Raw genomic sequence first — 5,366 nt, 5'->3', positions numbered from 1 at the left:
TGTCACATCCCTAGCTTCTGGTAATGCTCTAGGCTAGCTTCATGTGTGCATCATGTCTATGTTTTTGAAACTTGAATTGAGGAATATTGGAAGCCTCAAAACCCTAAATAAAAGAGGGGCAAAAACCCTAGAAATCTCATTCATTGCTCCAAAATGCTCTCCTTAAATGTTTGATAATTTTTGGTAAGGGTTCTGGTCCCAACCAAAATATTGAACATTTTTAAGGAATTATTTTTGGGACTTTGGATTTAATTCATTAGCTATTTGAATTTGAATTATATTCATATAATTAGAATATAATTTCAAATATCCCTGAAATATTTTATGAGCTTTTGGAAAAGTCCATCTAGCAAAATAAAAATATTCAGAGGAGTTTTGGCATTGTTTGAATTATTTTTAAATTCAAAACAATGGCAAAAGAATTAAATAAAAAGGGAAACAGAACAGAAAAATTAAAAGGAACAGTACTCACCTGGTCCACTTACCTGGTGGCCCAACAGGACCGGCCCAGCTCAGCCCAGCCCACCTCTTCCTCTCTCCTACTGTCTTCAACCTCCTGCCAGTGGGCAGGAGGGCGTGTGGCCGCCGTGCGCGCACACGCGCCTCGGCCACCTCCTGCTTGCCGCTCCCCCTCGACGCCCTGGCCTTCTCTGGTGGTGCCACGCATCTCCCTGCCTCTCTCCCTCACTCTTCTTCGCTTCTCCCCCTCCTCTGTTCTCCCCACCGAGAGCCGCCGCCTCCGCCGCTCGCAACCACCGCAACCACAGCCACTCCCTCGCTCCCTCTCTGCGTACCCGAGCTCCGCCACGACCCTGTGGAGCAACACACTCGATGCACGCGACCAGAAGAGGCCCCAGCCGACCGGAGCATCGTCGTCTTCACCTCCGGTGCCCGGAGATCGACTCCACCGATTCGGCGCGTCCAGAGCTTCCCCGACTTCGTCGTCTCCTCCGCTAGCCCCTCCGTGAGCTCTCCTACGTTTCCCCTCTCTCCCCGTTGGTTTCCCGTGCAGTAGCCATGCTAGCCACCGTACCGAGCGCCGCCGTCCGCCATGGACGCCGGGCATGGCACTGACGTGCTGTTGCGGCCAGTCCAACGAGCCTAGCATGCTCCTAGCTGCCCCAGGAGTCCGCATAGCCCCTCAGCCAGCCCCCTAGCGCTCCGTAACCTCGCTCCGCCCAAACCCGAGCTCCGGCAGCCGCCGCGGTCTCCACTCCGGCGAGCTCCGGCCACCCCGCGCCACCCGCATGCCTCCTTTGGATGCGCGCAAGCAAGGGCAACCCTCTGGTGCCCTTGGCTTGGCCCAAAACCGCTCGCAGCGCCACTCCGGCGAGCTCCCGCCGCAGTTTTGGTCGTCGCCGGCCAAACTCCGGCGAAGTCGACGTGTCACTTAATTAGCGCTAATGACCCCACTAACCAACCCACCTAGCTCACTGACACCTGGGCCCCACGCTCTAAATAATCTATGTTTTATTTCTGTTTAGATTAGTTAATAAACACACGGGACCCACCAGTCAGAGTTGACCCTGCTGACGTGGCCGTTGACCTGGCCCACCTGTCAGCGAGCTAAACAGCCCTGGGTCACTGACCAGTGGACCCCACTGGTCAAGTTTGACCTGGAGGCGCCCTGTTGACCTGCTGACGTCATGATGATGTCAGGCTGACGCAATAAGTATTTTCTGGAATTTAAATAATCTTAAATGATTTAATAATTCCAGAAAATGCCTAAAACTTCTAAAAATCATAGAAAATTAACCGTAACTCCAAATTAAATAATTTATATATGAAAAATTATCAGAAAAATTCAAGGAATCCATCTGTACCATTTTCATGCATGTTAGAACAACTTATAGGTGCTGTTTAGCACAGATCAATTAAATGGCATTTGATTAATCACATATGGAGTTTGAATTTGAATCTTGTATTCAAACCAACTTCATTTAATCTGTTGCTAGTTGCATTAGCCCAAAACACATTCATTTTGCCATGTCATGATCATGCATCATATTGTGCATTGCATTGATTGTGTTCCCTTCTGTGTTGCCGGTATTTGTCCCCTCTCGATAGACGTGATACTGATGATGTGATCGTTGACACTGATGAAGACTCAATGTTATCTTCAGAAGTGCCAGGCAAGCAAAACCCCCTTGTTCATTCCGATACAATCCCACTCTCTCGCTCCTGCTCTCTTTTACTGCATTAGGACAACAACGATTCATCTGTTACCTGCTGCGGTAGCTGAACCCCTTTATCCTTTGCATGACCTGTCATTGCCACAGTAAATAGATGAAACCCACTAGCATGAGTAGGAGTTGTTTGAGCCCTGATGTGCCTACTCATTTATGTTTGTTGTCATGCCTGCTACTGCTTAGAGTTGAGTCAGGTCTGATTCATCGGGGATGAATCAGAGGTGTGTGAACATGTCCTACTGTGTGTGAGCTAAGTGTGTGAACACGATTTGGTAAAGGTAGCGGTGAGAGGCCATGTAGGAGTACATGGTGGGTTGTCTCATTGCAGCCGTCCTCAGGAACTGAGTTCTGTGTTTGTGATCCATGATTCAGCTACTACCACGCATTGGGCCCGAAACCAATGGACCCTCTCGACTTCTTAATCACCCTTGTCCTCTGTCCAGGAGTTGCAAGTAGTTTCTGGTGTTTGTAGTATGCTGGAGGCCGTGCGCAGCGCTGACCGTAGGGGTGGGCTGTGATGCGGTAGGCACGTGGCCGGGTAAACCGGGCGCCCGTTTGGTGTCACGGAACCCTGTTCACATCGTTTGGGGCTGTGAGCGAAACTCCGGCCGGATCTCCTCATGGATGGAACCCGAATAGGCGATAAACCTGGACTAGAGACTTGAGTATTTAGGTAGGCCGTGGCCGACACCCACGTTGGGCTTCCGCTTGAAGGTTGCCGAGTACATGTCGTGTAAACGGCGGTAAGTGGTGAGAGCGTGTGTGAAGAAGTACACCCCTGCAGGGTTAACATCATCTATTCGAATAGCCGTGTCCGCGGAAAAGGACTTCTGGGTTGCTTATATCAGTTCATAGACAAGTGAAAGTGGATACTCTAAAATACGCAAGATAAGCGTGAGTGCTATGGATGGCGTTCTCGTAGGGAGACGGGAGCGGACCCATAGTGGTGTATTGATATGGTGAATATGTGGACTCGTGTGCGCCACCTCAAAAGAGTTACTCGCAGTCGTAGTTCAGGATAGCCACCGAGTCAAAGCTGGCTTGCTGCAGTTAAACCCCACCATCCCCTTTGTTGATAATGATGCATATGTAGATAGTTCTGATGTAAGTCTTGCTGGGTACATTTGTACTCACGTTTGCCTATTTTATGTATTTGCAGAGAGACTTCGGTCTCACTAGTAGTTCCACGTGGACTCCGACGTTTAGCTTGATACCTCAGCTACGATCTTGTGCCCTCGGCAGGATCTGATAGATAGTCAGGCTTCTCAGCCTTTTTCATTTATAGATGTCTGTACTCAGACATGATAGCTTCCGCTTGCGCTTTGACTTGTATGCTCTGATTGTTGGGTCATGAGACCCATGATTGTAATATCTCGCTCCTCGGAGCCTATTGAATAAACTACTTGAGTCGTAGAGTCATTTTGTGATGCCATGTTGTATTGCACATATCGAGCATATTATGTGTATGTTATTGAAATGCTTGGTATGTGTGGGATCTGACTATCTAGTTGTTTATCTTTAGTAGCCTCTCTTACCGGGAAATGTCTCCTAGTGTTACCGCTGAGCCATGGTAGCTTGCTACTGCTCTGGAACACTTAGGCTGGCCGGCATGTGTCCTTCTTCGTTCCTGTGTCTGTCCCTTCGGGGAAATGTCACGCTTTGAGTACCGGAGTCCTGTTAGCCCACTACAGCCCGGTTTACTGGAGTCCTGCTAGCCCAGTGCTACAGCCCGGACCCACTTGCTGATGACCGACACGTTCGAAGCTGGGTCATGGATGCCTGTCCCTGTAAGTCTGTGCCACTTTGGGTTTACGACTAGTCATGTCAGCCCGGGCTCCTTATCATATGGATGCTAGCGACACTATCATATACGTGAGCCAAAAGGCGCAAACGGTCCCGGGCAAAGGTAAGGCGACACCCGTGGGGATACCGTGCGTGAGGCCGCAAAGTGATATGAGGTGTTACCGGCTAGATCAATGTGACATCGAGTCGGGGTCCTGACAACAAGTTTCATATGAAAGGATTGTTGCATTACGCGCAAATTAGCTAATGAAAGGAAATTGTCTAATAGAAATTACCGTTTGTTTGAACCAAGAGATGAAACCGGGATAGCCGCCTCCTTGCTTTGCGAGGAGCTCATACTCTTCGATGGAATCCTTTTGGATCACCGCTCCATACGAGAATATGGCAATGTATCAACTGTATGAAATATCCAGGAATAAGAGCAGTTCAAAGGAAATAGAAGTTGCAAAACAATGTACCGAGAACTTACTCGATGTACGGCCGCACTTCTATCAGGTTGTTGAAGATATAAAACGAAATGGTCCGCCATTCTTCGTTATCCAAAGATACTGGATTTGAAACACTGGATGGTGCGAGATTCCCTTTAAATAGGCTGAGGTTGGATCCACCCTTTTTCGGGTCATCAGCATTGTACCGGGGCTTCGGATTATGCAAATGATGATTTTTGGTTTCGTAGTGTGCTTTCACGAAGTTTGCCGCCTCCTTAGTGATGAATGCCCCAGCCATCGATGCTTCAATTCTACGTTTATTTTTACATTTTTCTCAAAGCGTCTTCTACATCCTCTCAGTTGGATGGCACCAACGATTTTGCACGGGCCCCCCCAATCTTGCCTTGGTCCGGAGATGCAAAATCAAATGCTGCATTGGATTAAAGAAGCCCGGTGGAAAGATCTTCTCTAACTTGCAGATCAACTCCGGCGCCAACTCTTCCATTTCTTCTAGCACGCCAGGCGATAGTTCATTCGCACAAAGAACACGGAAGAAATAGCTGAGTTCTGCCAGTACTAGCCATTTGTCCGCATGGATGAAGCCACGCAACATCACCGGCATTACCCGCTCAATCCATATGCGCCAATCATGACTCTTGAGAGCAAATATCTTCAATTTATCAAGACTCGCTCCCCTCTTTAGATTCGCTGCATACCCATCAGGGAACATCAACTGCATTTTCACCCACAAGATAATTTCCCTCATAATTGGCCTTCCAAGATTGAACCATGCCTTTGGCTTCGTCCAGTTCTGCTTTCCTTTCGGTTCTTTCATGTTTTGTAACGGCCTATCACATAGCGCCTCTAGATCGACTCTAGCCTTAGTATTATCCTTTGACTTCCCATCTATGCCGAACAATGTACCAAATAGTGCCTCGGTGATATT

This window comes from Triticum dicoccoides, chromosome 1A (genome assembly GCF_002162155.2).
Source record: "Triticum dicoccoides isolate Atlit2015 ecotype Zavitan chromosome 1A, WEW_v2.0, whole genome shotgun sequence".
NCBI lineage: Eukaryota > Viridiplantae > Streptophyta > Magnoliopsida > Poales > Poaceae > Triticum > Triticum dicoccoides.
This window is presented reverse-complemented; position numbering follows the sequence as displayed.